The sequence below is a fragment of the Podarcis muralis genome, chromosome 7 (genome assembly GCF_964188315.1).
Source record: "Podarcis muralis chromosome 7, rPodMur119.hap1.1, whole genome shotgun sequence".
NCBI lineage: Eukaryota > Metazoa > Chordata > Lepidosauria > Squamata > Lacertidae > Podarcis > Podarcis muralis.
The window spans coordinates 66,456,012-66,472,056 of NC_135661.1; positions in this window are offsets into that span (position 1 = coordinate 66,456,012).

Genomic DNA, 16,045 nt, shown 5'->3' on the forward strand with positions numbered 1-16,045 from the left:
GAAATAAATGAAAACTTTTTAAGGCCAAGCAGGGATTTTAATAGCCTCCAGCCATAGCTCAACAATCTATCCAGTAATGCACTGGTTGTCAGCTATACTCTCCTGAGCAGAAGCTGTTAACAGATATTTTAATGAGCACCTGTGGCAACAATGCTGTGTTAACTGGTAACCCCAAAGTAATGCTTCTCAACTTTTCTATCTCACTAAAGGTGAGGTCTTCTCGCTGGTCCTCTGACATAGTGCAGTGAAGACAAAAGCTGCATGCACAATCTCTAATCCTCCCATGGCTGTTCTGTGACTAATCATAAAGACTTGGCTTGAACATTTCATTCACCTTAGGCATTAGGAACAGTGATCTTACTGATGGTCAGGACTCCTCTGCGTAAGAAAAAATAAAGGAAATAAGGGGGTAGACCACAGTCACCATGAAAACTCTTTTATTAAAAATATGCTTCTTGGTGGGTAATAACACAAACTACGGGCAATAATCTTTTAGGCAGTGAGCAATGAACCCATTGACACAACCAATCATTGCTGGTCCCCCATCAATGGTAACAGATGATAATTGGTGAAGAGGCAGGCATGCTTGTGGCATAGTTCTCAACACTGAATACAACACTCGTGTCTGACAACAGAATAAATTCTATGGAATTGTGGTGCCCCAAATGGCTTTACACATGTAGGGTGCGATAGAAATGTTTAAATAAATAAAACCCTCAGTGGGTATTTCAGAAGCCATTTTGTGCCGCATGGTTCCAGCAGCAATGCTTAACTCCTCGAATGCCTTGGGAAACCCCACACAAGTTTCTCTCTCCTTGATGATTTACCAGAGGCTTGTTGTAGCATAGTTCTCAACACTGTATGCAACACTTATGTCTCATCACAAATGAAACTGATCTGTAGAAAACACAACTTGAAAATAGAGACTGCGTGTATTTTAGTAAACTAAGAAACCTTTAATAATTTTTTTTTTAAAAAAAGAAAAAAGCCTGAAATATATCCTCATCTCTCGTTCTACCTTTCAGTAGCAGTAGTTTCAGCAGCCCTTCTTGGGAGATTTAAGGATGAGTTAATTAGTGATTCAGTCAAAAGCTGATTGCTAACAGCACTTATTGCCATTTAGGGACTTTTTATGGGGGCTTTAGTACATTTGACAGTGGGTTGGTCAATGACATAGACAGAGAAGGTCTGTGTCATATATGCTGAGGCTGACATATGTCCTGTTACAACACTAAAGGAATATATTAGGTTCAGGGGTAGCATACAAATGAACCTGTTCTATCGTCATGATGGTCAGCCCCTGATCCTGACCAAGCTTCAGTTTTTGGTAGGGACCCCAGATTCCAGCTGATAGATCATGATTTTCTTCCCATCTTTCCATTAGATCATGTTTGGTATTAGGCATTTAAAACATGCCACAGAGTACGTGCAGAGTAGACCACACAGATGGAAACACGGAAAAGACGCAAAAATAACATTGCATGGTTTAATAACAAAACACTTAACATACATCTTACATAGTGTCTATAATCATCGCCCATCCATCCACCATGGCAGAGTGAGGTACATACTGCACATTATATATCATTCACAATTGCTGACACAGCTAATTACAGTGACTTATCAGCACCTGCTACACAGCTGTAAAAACTAGGTCAGGATATGCACCCTGGCTTTTAAAGTGGTACACATCCTGTGAAACAACAATGAACCCTAACATTTAAACAAACTATTCAACAGCTTCCTGGGGGAACTTGCACTCCAGTGCAGTCAGCAGTTTTGCCACTTGTTTCTTGTTCTAATCTGGCAGCTTGGTTCTTATGATGACCAGCCCAAAGGAAAACCCCCATCAATAATGGAACTTGATGCGTTGACTTTGAGTGTTTTGGTGCTACTATAGATTACCCGTAATGAGGCAAAAGGGGCTACTTCAGCTGAAAACAACATAAAATTAAAAGCCCACTGGGTTTCTTTGTTCCCTTCAAAAATTACATCATGAATAAGAACTGGGTATTGAAAACTACCATCTGAGAAAGGAAGAGGGTGCCTTAGCCCTGCATAAAAGGCATCTCTTTGCACAACAAACTTTTTAGTAAAATCAGGCCCCTTCAGTGCTGGATTATAACGGGTTCCTTAAGTGCTGAGTAGAGATATCAGAAAATACTGATGGAAATAAAAGAACAGAACGCCAATTTTCATTTATTTGTTCCTTGCCCACAACAAAAATCAATTCAGTGAATACTATTTATATTTGCCACTGTTACTGTTTGCAGACTGAAAGCAACATGTAAATAATTATTTTTGCATTGAGTTTCCTTTATACTGAAATATATGAGGTAGAATAACATGCCAGTTATGGTTACATAATTTAGTATTTAGTTATGTACGTTATGTAATTTTACCACGGTGGATTGTGGGGCAAATAATGTAGTTTTTTGGGAAAGACAAAACTGCAGAGCAATGGAAACATGGCTGTGGCTGAAGAATTCATAGTGGAAAATAAAACTATCCCGTCTTAAAACCCTAATGCTGAACCGAAGCACCCAGCCCAAAGATTTCCGTGGGTGGTTGTTCCCCCCCAATAAATACTTAAGTTCAGAAACAGTACAATAAAACCAAAGGAACGCAGAAACCAACATATATTCTACATAAACAAAGCAAACAAAACTAAGATGAGAAGCCTGTCCATAATATCCACAGAAGGAATGCTGATGACAAAGGGAGGGCATAAGTCTTATAAAGATACACACATCAGTACACAACAGAAAAGAGGTATGCATGACTGTGAAGCAGAGTTAGGAATCACACAGCCTAATTTACAATACAATGAGCTAAAGGTAGCCTGGGTTCTCCAGGGTTGGAGTTGATATAGGAAAGAAAAAGAAACACGTTTTCACAGAACCTGTCAAGTTTCATGCCCCAAAGACTCTGGGGGCATGCCTACTCAGTTGATGGCAGAGTACCAGCTCCAAAGGGGTGTATTAATTTCATTAGTAAAAGTTTACTAAGGTAAAAATAAGCTTAACAGTTCAATACCAGATCCCTGGAATAGCAATCTCTTAATAATCCACTTGCAGCAAAAATACATAACAGTAGAATAAAACTTACATTGAGTAAGTAAAAATCAGTCCATAATGAGAGAGGAAAAGAATGAACCCAAATCAAACTGCAGTTGTAGACAGTCCTGGGGGAGTTTGGCCTTGAGGGGAGGGATAACTCACTAAGCTCATCCCAGCTGCATTTCTGTTCCCTTGAGAACCCTCCAAACACACTAGAATACTTCCGTTGGCTTCTGTAAGCTCTATGGCTTCTGTACCTCAGAAACTCCATTATACCTGACAGAACCTGCCCTTTGTTTCCCCTGTGGCCAATTTAGATTGCTAAGTTTGTGTGATAAAGCTTCTTGCTGTAGGTAGGTTTTGAGAGAGGGCAAAAGTACCCTCTCTGGGGGGAAAAGCAAGGGAGCATTTCTCGTGCTGTGTTCTATAGCATTGTCATTGTGTGCCCTGTGGCATGGGACCCAGTGCCGTTACACTACCCTAAAACTGTCTCTGGTCTCTGAACAGCCTGGGCAAGTTCCTGAGGCAGAAGGCCCGTGTCAGACAGAATGTAATAATATGCTGCATTGTTTCCAGACATACATACATGAGAGAAAATATGTCTGTCCCCATTGTGGTCAAAGAAGGAAAGAAAATGTTTCACAGGACAATTCTTAGCATTTGCACCCCTCCCTCAAAATAAACCTGTTCAGGTGGCACTTACACCTCCAGAAACCTATCAAAATGGCAGGATTCCTGAGAAAACATTTATCCCTCTGGGATTGGCAAGTACAATCAAGGGGTGGGGGGAGTTGTTGCTCTTGTACAATTTGGACTATTGGAGTTTGATAGCTGGAGGTTTTGGTACAAGGTTGTACATTTCTTTTCATATGCTGTTGTTATTGCATTTGTTAATTGCTTCATACCAAACAACCTCAAAGCAGCTTAATAAAGAATTGTGATAGGCAGGATAAACTTAGAAATTAATAAATGCTAGGATTTTGGTTATTTGTGATATGGAGGGAGAATGCAAGCTGCAAAGGAATTCCTGTGCTGGCTTATGCAAACCAGCCTGGCTGGCTGGGGGAAGATCAGACAAGGTGTTTGAAGGGCCATAGAAGGATCCTTTGACCTGGGGAGTCAGATGTCACAAAGGTTGCTGGGGTAACTGTGTTTTGGGGGACAGGAAAGGGGAGCTCTGACACAGGGGCTTCTGGGCAGAAGAAAGAAAGAAAGGGGAGAAGGAAAGGTTGTCAGCAATGCTTTGGGCCATGCTTTAAGATCTGGACTCCCCCCACACGAACTAAAGGTGTAAATAGGTGAATAAACCATATTTTTCAGCGGCTGTAAATATTACCTCCTGGGCAGATTTTCCACAGTTTATGCTGTTATCCAATCCCAGGAACAAAACCTTCCACTCCTGGTCTGCACCCTATTCTGGCATTTTGAGTTTTGTAACACTGGTGGAATTTTGCCAGTACAGTGGTGCCTCGCAAGACGAAATTAATTCGTTCTGCGAGTTTTTTCATCTTGCGAATTTTTCGTCTTGCGAAGCACGGTTTCCCATAGGAATGCATTGAAAATCAATTAAGTCATATTTCAAAGTTCCTCCAAGTCTGGCAGTCCCCACAACTCCAGTTTCCTCCTGGCCCAAGTCCCAAAAGTCAGTGAATCCCTGCATGATCCCTATCCAACTTTCCTTCTCCAGTCAGTCCAAGCGGGGCTCCAATTCTCAAAGTCTGACTTTCTCTAGATTCCGTCATAAAAGGCATCCACTTAGAGTCATCAAGTTGCATCTGTGAGGCTGGGGCTCTAACAACTTTCTCCCCCGCCTTCTCAATTTGCCATGTCAAGGTAGATCCCTGTATCGATTCCTGAATAGTTTCTGTATTAATATTCACTTTTTGTCCAAAATTAGTCACTTTTTGTTCCAAGTTATCAATTTTTATAATCATCACATCCGTCTTCCTATGGAGCTGTTCCAGTGAGTCATTAATCTTACATAATACAACCACTAAGGATTCTTCTGTCAACATTCTTAACAGTCCAAGGTCAATCCCAGATTCTCACGATCTTCGTCTTGCAACTGGAAATTCCCCACTCAGCTCATGTAACAATTTCAAAGGCTTCCTCTAGGGGGAAACAATTTCTATTTGTATCAATCCTTTTAAGCACAGTTCAAACAATAAAGTTAGTTTCAATTTTCAATTACATTTACTCCTTTTTAGAGACAATGGAAACAATGTATTTCTCTTCTTTAACTTATTGCCCACAAACGATCTATTCACAGTCAATGAACATATGCAAAACTTCAGTCCTACTAGCAGCCCGTTTCCAGGTTCAGAGCGGTGGTAATTTGATTTTCTTCACTCTCTCCTGCAGGCTTGCGCGATCTAAAAATTCCCCCCTCTCCTCCTGCTTCCAAGGGGGGTTTGATGATTTTAGCCGATGGAAGTTTGATCCTTTAAGAAAAGCTTTCCAAGACTTTAGCTTGCAGCTTTTTTGCTCCAGTCTATTTACAAAAGGGGAAGGCGGACTTCCTGTTTGAAACCTCCCCGTTTCGGTGCCAAATTAAGACGTTTAAAAATCCAATTTTCTGTTCTACTCACAGGTAGTTGTTTTAAAATCGAATTGTCCACAGGAAAAAGTCAGCGCTCTCCGGCAACAGCAATGCGGCCTCACTCTGTGAAAGAAGCAGTCAATTCGCAGCACCGCACCACTCACCCCACGTCGCTCCGTATCCCCGAAACCGGGTTTCCCCGCGAGTAGGGGAGGCGCAAAAGGTGCCAGCCGAATCCCACGTTCACAGGCTTCGCCCGCCTGTGATTTTTTGTGGGTCCCCGCCTTCGCCGTGGCGGTCGGACCCTAGTTTCCACAAAGCGAATTCCTCCCGGTCAGAGGAATTCAGCCATTACCGGAGGCGCTAACCCAGAAGTCCTTCCCATAGTCTTTTCATTAGTCTTGATGTGAAAGAAGAACCAAGTCAGTGACTATTTCACTGGCAAAGCCCAACCTACTCATATAGTTAATTAAAGCGGTTGCCACCGTTTCTGTTTCAATGTTTCTCAATGGAATGGCTTCTGGATATTTGGTTGCGTAATCCACTATGTTGAGGATGTATCTGTTTCCCCGCCTGCTGGCTCTAGGCAATGGCCCTATCAGGTCCAGCCCTAACCGTTGAAAAGGGGTTGATATGATAGGCAAAGGGTACAATTTGGCTTTTGTTTTGTCTTGACCGGTGCCTCTTCTCTGACATATGTCACAGGCTTGACAGTATTGTTTTATTTGTTTTCCCATGCCTGGCCAATAAAATTTTTGAGCCACTCTCCGTTTTGTACGTGTAATACCCAATGTGCTCCAAATACACTATTGTGAGCGTGCTGCATAAACTGTATCGGTCAATTACAATTATGGGGTGCCTATCCAGACCTATAACTTCTGCTACCTGATCCAACTCACTAAACCACCTCTCAGATATTTACTTGTCTTCCTAGCCCCTAACTATTCCCGACTCAGCTTATTTTGCTACACTAACTCAACCTACCCACAAACTCTATCCCAATTCACTCCCACTCCAACCAGCTACCCAACTCCTAACAAACTCTACTCTTCGCCCCTCCCAGAGCTGGTTTTATAGTCCCTCTGACTCCACCCCCCTGGGTCCACTATTTCACCTCCAGCACTCTCATATGTTAACGTCACACCAATCGACAAAACTGCCTGCCACATAGAGGCAGTTAGTCCTGTCTCGGAATGTTGGACTTCACTGACAGCTTTATATCCCACACCCCTCACCTCCAGGAAGATGACTGCAGTGACTTCTGGCATCCCGGCAAAACACTTACTCTTCAGAGCTGAAACGATGTATGCCTCTTCTGTCCTCCAGGTGAATGAGCACATAATAAGTCCCCACCGTAGTGGAGTACAATTTGGCACAGGACAGGTCAAAAGTTCTGTGAAATCAGGATGTGGCGATCACACAGGGTCCCCGAACGTTTAACGGTCTATTGATCCCTGTGCAGGGGCGCCGACTTATAAAAAATATTGGGGGGGGCCATACCGGGGTCCTGCCCCGGGAAGTTTTCTAAATTTTAGATGAAAATTAGTGAGTTTTAAAGTTTTTTAAAAGTATTTTAGAGTCATATGATCAACATTAGAACCCCGAAAACTCGACTCTCTATAACTCCACACTCCGGGAAACTCGACAAGCCTGAAACACTTTTTGGCTTTGAAAAAAGAAACAAAACATAAACACGCACGGTATTTTCGTAAAAAGCTAATTTAATTTACAGTAACAATTATGCTTATAGACTATTACAGAGCAGTGAATATATAGTCTGAAAAGACTGAAATGATATTTAAATAAATCCTAAACTATCATTAAAAGAATAAAACATAAAATATTGCTGTCGCACAGTAATAGCACTTTGATTAATAAGTGAAATAGCTAATTTAAGCTTACTTTGAATAAGGCTGAGGGTTCATTAAATAAAAATAATATCTCAAAGTTAATGCTTTAATACAGTTAATAAAGTTAATACAGTATGCCTAATACTGTATGTAAATACTGTAATACTGTATGTAAATAACGGGCTTTAATTGGGTCTTACACCCTAAAAATATTTAAGTATTTGAAAATAACTAATACAGTACTATAGTAATATAGAAATACAGTACTAAACTAGTACTAATATTTCGAAACTGAAAATTTAACATTCTGTATGTATTTAATTCTCTATTTTATAAAGATTTTTAATATTGCTCTAAATACCATTATTAGGGTTAGAGTGTCTTTAGAAAGGTGCAAATGTCGACCGTCTGACTGGATTACTGAATATGAAGTCGTTGATGACTGGTCGGATATCCAATTCATCCAAAACATCTCGATGGGCTTGAAGAACAGCCAAGTTGTTCAATCGCTTCTGTCCCATTGTTGATCGGAGATATGACTTCAGACGTCTAAGGGCGCTAAATGACCGTTCTGCTGTTGCTGTCGTGATTGGAACTACTTGGAGAAGCTTAATGCACTTCACTACTTCACATAACATTTCTCCAACTGCAGGCTCTTGTGTAATGTACTTTCTCACATCACACATGTTTTTTAAGACCAGTTGTTTTTTATTAGCGATATCGGCTAACATATTCAAGTGTAAGCGCAGTCTCTCAATGTCTAGGTCATTTTTGAAAAACTCAGTTGATTTTTCAAAATTTGTTTCACCTCTGTTTACTAAAAGCAAGCACTCTTGTTCAACTGCAATGACCTGTGTGAATCCAGTTGATGCAAACCGCTCAGTAATGCAAGATTGCACCGTTTCACAAACTTCAATGTAAATAGCTTTGTAGTATTCCTTTGGGGTTTTGAAAGTGTGTGGTGAGCTGGCTTCGTTGTTTTCATACTTCTTTGGTATACGTCGATTCCGAGGAAGCGAAGGATCATCAACTTGTGAAGGTTTTTCTTTTAAACACAATTCCCAAAAGTGTTCAAAACTATCACGCCTTCCATTCAATATACAAATCAAGCCCTCATATATTTTTTCCAGATCAGCAACACTTAGATGAGGGCATTGAATTTTTTCATTGACATCCTCTACTGGGTTCATTGCATGGCAATAAAGACGTAAAAAGAAATAAGTTTTGAATTGTAACATTGACTCAAGGTAGCCTGCACATTTGTAACCTGCCTCTGTTTTGTCCTCTGCAGAAAATGTTTCAAAAAACTCTAGAAGTTCTTCAAAGTTTTTCAATATTCTCAAGATACTAGAAGCTCGCATAGTCCATTGAGTCGGGCAAAGGGGTCGTAGACCAGCTTGGTCGTTGGCGCTCTCACAGCGTATGCTTCTGAAAAGTCCCATCCTTTTGTTGGATTCCCTTACGGTGTTTATTAAGTCCTTGGCTAAGGCCATAATATCCCTCATAGACGTAAGATGGCGGAGACTGTCTACAACTGCCAAGTTTAAACTGTGAGCAGTGCAGTGCACATAACGTGCTTTTGGTTGTATATCCAAAACTAACTTTTTTAGTCCTTTGAACTTGCCTCTCATATTCAAGGCACCATCATAGCACTGTCCTCTTAAGTTATCCATTGACAAATCAAGACGAGCAAATACGTCTTTTAAAATACTAAACAGAGTTTGTGATTCAGTGTTGGGGGTCTCGTATAAGCCAATAAAGTCTTCGTTGATAATTAAGGAATCATCGACAGTACGAATACAAAATGACACTTGTTCGTGAATCGAAGAATCACTTGTTTAGTCAACCATAATAGAAAAATGTTCAGTCTTCTTGATTGAAGCCAATACTTTTCTCAACACAGACTTTCCTAGTAGATCGATGATCTCGTTTTGAATATCGTGGGACGTCCACTTATACCCCGAACGCCCAACCAATCTTTTAACTCAGGTACGTCATTCTTTCAGAGTTCCAACAATTGAAAAAAATTTGAGTTTACATCTTCGTGCCCTCTAATTGCTAGTCCTTGTCGGGATTAAAATTGCACGGTAGTAAAAATTGTCTCAAGAGCTAAACGGCCTTTCTTCATATCACTATCTAACTGTTCATTCAATTGGGAGGCCACACTTCGGTTAGTGATGGAATTTAGTTTCAGAACACCTTCTTTATGCGTAAACGTATTTTCATGAAGATGGAATTTTCCCAAAGCCTTTTTCCAGTTAGAAAACCCTACGGAAATAAATGCATCTTCTTTTTTTGAAGAAAATTGTAATAGATTTTTAGCATCTGCCTCTTTGCAGGTTTTGCAAAAAACTTTTTCGGTACATGCTTCATATTCTAGCCATGTATATTTGATCAACCAAGACTTCTGAAATGATCTTCCCTTACCGGATTGTCCAGGTTTCGGCTGTGAACGGTTCTCGCCTGAAGACGACGAAGCAATTGACGACACAATTATTGTCGGAGGTTGACTTGCAGTATCATCAACTTCCAAGCGCGCCTTTTTGGTAACAAATTTATCCATTGCAAACTTAATTCACAATACACTAAGAGACTAAAGTAAACGAATAAAATATAGTCATATAAAAGAGTCCACTAAACACTAAAGTCGGAACGCTGAACACGTCTGCAGCATGCACTGAACGAAACTATCCACACTGAATGACTGCGCCAGCAGGGTGGGCTTTATATAGCCGCGGCGTCGTAATGTCTCGAAGCATCAAGGCGACTCGAGGTGGAGGATTCCAGGCGCTTCTGCTCCAGTCCTTTTGATGTCGCCGCGGCCGCAGCGCTGGCCCGCCAGACTTTACACGAAGGTTCGCGCACCGGGACAAATTCTAAGTGTGCCCGCAGCACCGTAACACTATCATGATTCACACCACTCTTTTCAGTTAACCTGCTTACTACCGTAATAATTATTTGTTTTAACTCATTACTGAATGTATTTTAAAAGGTAACTATCGTCAAACAAGGAAAATAAAACATACCAACATAATTTTGTGATTTTACAAAGCATAATATAACTAATAATTTTCTTAAATTATTGGGGGGGCAGAGCCCCCCCAATGAATTTTTGAGGGGGCTCGGGCCCCCTCAGGCCCCATGGAGTCGGCGCCTATGTCTTGTGTCACCACTGTGCTCGCTTCCCCGCTGCCACCAACCAGTTATTCTCTGGTAAAACACTGAGTCCAGAGAGTTGTTAAAAGTGAACCAAAAAAAAACAAACCCAACAAGTTTATTTTACAAACATTAACAAGTTTATGGTTTCTCAGATAATATTCGTGTCAGTATCTTTACCGGCGTATACCTTCCTAATACCTTCTCACTGTCAACTGTTTGACTAACTCCTCTTAACAAATTCTCACACTGTGGCGATCACACAGGGTCCCCGGACGTTTAACGGTCTGTTGATCCCTGTAGGAGCTATCTTTATTTCTTGTTGATTGCACAGTTGCTTCCCAGCAGGTTATATCAGCTTTTTCTGGATCTTCACGTATTGCATACAGTGTCCAGCCTTCTGGTCTAAGAAAAGGCTTTAACATGTTCACATGAACCTCCTTACGCCCTTCTTCCCCTTGTTGGATTACGTAATTTACATCACTCATTTTGGACACGATTCTGTACGGTCCCTTCCATGCTAGTTGCATTTTATTTCCTTTGGTTGCTTCACTATCGGGTTCAAAAGTTCTTACTCTGGCCTTTTTGTCGTACCAGGTTTTCTGCTTTGTTTGGGCTGCTTTTAAATTTTCCCCTGCTATCTCTAAGGATCTTTTCAGTGTATTTTGCAGGTTGCATACGTAGTCTATCACTGACTCTGGATCTCTGTCTTGATGCTTCTCCCAATTCATACGGAGCAAGTCTAACGGTCCTTTTACTTTACGTCCTAGTAACAGCTCAAAAGGACTAAACCCTGTACTTTCTTAGGGTATATCACGATACGTGTAAAGAAGATGTTGTAATTTGCAATCCCAGTCATTGGGGTTCTCTGCTACATAGGCTTTGATCATGCGGATCAAAGTCCCATTAAACCTTTCCACCAAACCGTTTTTTCCCGGGATGGTATGGTGTTGAAGTTATGTGTTGATGCCACACAACTCCCACAACCTTTTCATTAGTCGTGAGGTAAAAGAGGTTCCCAAATCAGTGACGATCTCACTAGCAAAACCTAACCGACTCATATAATTAAAGCATCCGCCACGGTCTCCATCTCTATATTTCGCAACGGGATGGCTTCGGGATACCTGGTCGCAAAATCCACAATTGTGAGGATATATTTGTGTCCTCGTTTAGTGGCTCTAGGTAATGGTCCTATCAGATCAAGACCCAGTCTCTGAAATGGTGTAGAGATTACAGGCAAAGGACACAGCTTGGCCTTTGTCTTATCCTGGCCTGTGCGCCTTCTTGTGACAGATGTCACAGATTTGACAATATAATTTAATTTGTTTTCCCAATAGAAATTTTGTGCCACTCGTTGCTTGGTTCGAGTAATCCCCATGTGTGCTCCAAATAAACTATCATGAGCTTGCTGCAGGATCTTCTCCCTGTAAGCTTTTGGGATTACTAACTGCCTTCTGATTTTGTTCCCCCCTCTAGATGGTATGGCAAGGACTTCTCTATATAATCCATTGCTTAGACAGAATCGCTCAGGACTTTGAAAAGTTAAAGGCACATCAGATTTGGTTGCCTCAAAACAATTAAATCAGCATCCTCTTGCTGTTCTTTGGCAAAACTAGGTTTTTGGTTTTTTATAAAAGGAACCAGCAAGTCTTCATTTCTCCCTTCACAGATCAGTTCCTCAGCTCTGTCTCCTTTGGCAACAGTAGTATTCCCCTCAGCACTGGGTGACTGTTGACCCCCCTTGGAGTGAGTAACTACAAAAGAACTCTGTACATGCCCTAAGAGATCCCATCCGATCAGCACAGCACTGGGAATCTCCTCAGAAATAGCAACCTGCCACTTTCCTGACCAATCTTGGAACTTAACATGGATCTCTGCAACTGGTAGTACCTCAGGCTGTTTTGAAATTACTTTTAATCGCATAACTTTTCCTGGAATTATTTTGGTGGGACAGATTGTCTCTGGGTGGACAATAGTGACTTGTGAACCTGTGTCTTATTGAAGCAAGTGAAATTAAGTGGTACCCACTTAGAGTGAGACAAGGATCAGACAGACGCAGGAATTTAGAGAAAAAGAAGGTGATGTTTTATTGCTGAGCAATAATGGACCCAGTTGGAATCCTTTCCAAAAGACTGGGACCCAGAAGCATTCAGGTTCACATTCAACCCTAGAAATCTCCTTCAATCCAAATATCTTCCCCAGCGTTTTTCAAAAGAAGATTGTCTTGTTTAATGGCATAGCAATGTGCCACTTTAGCCTCCACCACTTCAGCAGGCTTCGTAACTAGCTTGGCTCTCCTCAGCTGCTTTGATACAATACGTTTTTTTCGGAGGGCTAATATTGACAGACTTTTCCCCTCCAGCTCTACAATTAAAACTTTTGTGGCCGGATTTTCCACATCCCCAGCATTTAAGTTCTTTGGGATTTGTATAATTTGTTTTCCACCCTTTCTCCTCAGTGAGGCCGGTGTTTGCTTGGGTTTTGTCATTTTGCCCTTTTGACAATGGCCTGTTTCCCTTATCTGTCTCTGAAGATGGGTTTCCCTTTGCCTGTTGGAATCTATTTCTGGTAGTCCCCCACACTTTCACCCCAAAAACGTGGTTCATCAAACCTATGGTCCCTTATTTCATTTATTTGGTCAGCTGTTAGCGGCTTCTTGAAGCGATTTAGGGTGTCTTTCCTTTATAAGATATTTTAATTGGCCATTTATCGTTTCATAAAATTGTTCCAGAGCAAACACTTCTCTGCCCCCTCCTGTCCTAACCATTTTGTGAGGTAGTTTGAGATTTTAGCCCCAAGTTGAGCGTATGTTTCCTCCCTCACTTTAGTTACATTTCTAAATTTCTTTCTCAGTTGTTCTGAGGTAATCCCAAACCTGTGTATATTAGTTGCTTAAACATATCAAAATTTTTGAATTGGTCCTCAGTCATTTGGGCATAGATTTCAGCTAATGCACCATTTATCTTGGCTCTTAAGTATCTTCATCTTATCCTCATCTTTCACTTGAAAATCTTGACAAGCTCTTTCAAATGATATAATAAAAGCCTCAGGGCTATCTTTTCCCTTAAACTCAGGAAAACGCTTTAAATCTACCTTCACTTGAGTTTGACTACTGGTGTTATTACTATTATTTTGATTCTCCATAGCTGCTAATTCCAGTTTCCTCATCTCCAGCTGAAATTGCACTCTTTCCCTCACATGCTTAGCTCTAATTCTTTCGCTCTCACTTTCCCTCCCAGCTCTAATTCTTTCTAATTCCAATTTGTATTCTTGTTCTAACTTCCACTTTTCAAAGTCTTCAGAGAATTTTGGATCTCCTACCTCAGGTTGAATATTAGGTACATCTTCTAAACTCTGCTCTTCCCTCTGAGCTCACTTTTTATCAGTTCCACAGAGCACCGGTTCCGAACATCACTCCATTTGTTTGCCATCATGGAGAAAATCCTCTCCACATAGCCTGTCGAGGCTGGAATGCTGAGATGTAGGAAATCATTTTCGACAAATTTGGTAGATCAGTTGCTGTAAATACAGCCAGCCACCCAGCAAAGAACTGGCAGGCTTTGAGAATTTAGCATTTACCCATTTGACAAAATTCTTAAATTGGGATTTACGTAAAGCGTTGCGTTCCCTCACAACTCCAGTTCTCCTTTCCCAAATTTCAACTTCCTAGTTCTTGCGTTTCTGTATAACCTTGAAAGACAACAACCACTGGCTATCAAGCTTTTTTAAAAAATATATATATATACCTTTATTGAACATATTTCACAAATTTATACAACAATCTACTATATTACAGTTTGTATCCCATCCCATACTAGAAAAAAGAAAATTTAAAAATAGGGGGGGGGGGATCAAAGGACCTAAAATAGACTTCCGATTGTTCACAAAGACCTGGCTTTCAAGCTAATCTCCAGCCCAGAGACTGCCTTCTCTGGATGAAATATTTCTCTACAGGCAGATTTTTCACATCTCTGAGTTTATGCTGTTAATCAAATCAAATTCCAGAACCCACTTTACCTCTCAAAGTGCTGTGCCCATCCCCTTCTGGCTAGCTGTACCCACAGCCAGTCACAGAGTGAAGCTCTAGCCTGGTGTTTCTCAACCTTCCGACCTTGTTTCCTTCTTGTAGCCCCCTGTCATATCAGTAGAAAGGTAGCCATTTGAATGTTTTGTTTGCAAATACAACATGTCTCTCTTATAATACAATTACATAACACATTATACTCTTAAGTATTTATTTTAAGTGACCCTTGTGCTTGATGGCCAGAAACAAGCTTTATATCTGGTTCTATTGCTGTGAGGGATAACTGAAGATCACCTCTGTCCATTATGTTAAGGTGATTCTGTGTTAGGCTGAGCATGGCTGAAAACTGATTCTGCCAAATACGAAGTAGGAAATGCCATGAAAACAATTTTGCTTTATCCCAAAGCTGTGGAAGCTTTTTAGATACTGTACTCTTAATCCAAAAATGGTCTGCAGCATTCAGATGGTATCTTCCAGTGGCCACTCTAGGGTGAAGAGTGATCCAAACCTTTCCTGTTTGTGCAGTCCTGTCATGTGTGTGTTTACTCAGAAGTATGTCCCATTGACTTCAGTTGGGGTTGTTCCTGGACGTGGGGCGCCCAGCACAGGCATGGGGGCAGCCGTGATGGCATCCTACTGGGATTGCGCTGCGGGGGGGGGGCACTCCCCCCGCACTCCTCTTCTTCCGCCAGTGCCTGCCTGCCTTCTTTTAAGGTCTTGTTTGTGGCGATTACTTCATTGAGCCAAGAGATTCTATCAAATCTGATGTGGAAGATACAACAGATAATGGACAGATCCCAGAGCAATATCGAGAATCCATTATTATGGAGTGGCAAATGAGAAAATCCTCTTTCTCTCCCCTTCTTAGTTCTCTCTGGAGTTCATTCTGCTACTTTGGGACAATTTTGCGAAAGAAAGAGGCAGTCTTGTCAGTTCATGTGGCCTTATGCCCGGTAAGGAGAACTGTTGGAATGCTAAAATTACAGCTGCCAATTCAGCACGTTGTGCTGAGGACTGCTCAGTAGTATACAAACTTCTCCATTCCCCCTCCTCTTCCCACACCACCCCCTGGACTTAGTGCCATCGGTAAAAACCGTGAGGGCAGGGGCAAGGGGGATAAAGCAGTTTGGAGGACATATCTCAGCCCTGTAAGGAAAGATAGACGAGGGTCTCTGGGAGGACTGTGAACAATTTTTCCCACAAATTCAGCAAAAGTTATTTGAGTAGAAACAGTTGTCATCATCAAGTGCATAAATTCTTCCTGGGAGAAGGGCAGATAGACTGATAATAAGTCCAGTCCGGAGAGAGCCAGGGCTCGATGTCTGCCCCTGGCAACAAGATCCATGACGCTATTGGGTGTAGCATATACGTTACGCGGGGGAGTATGAGGCAAATGAAGCCATTCCACAATAGACAC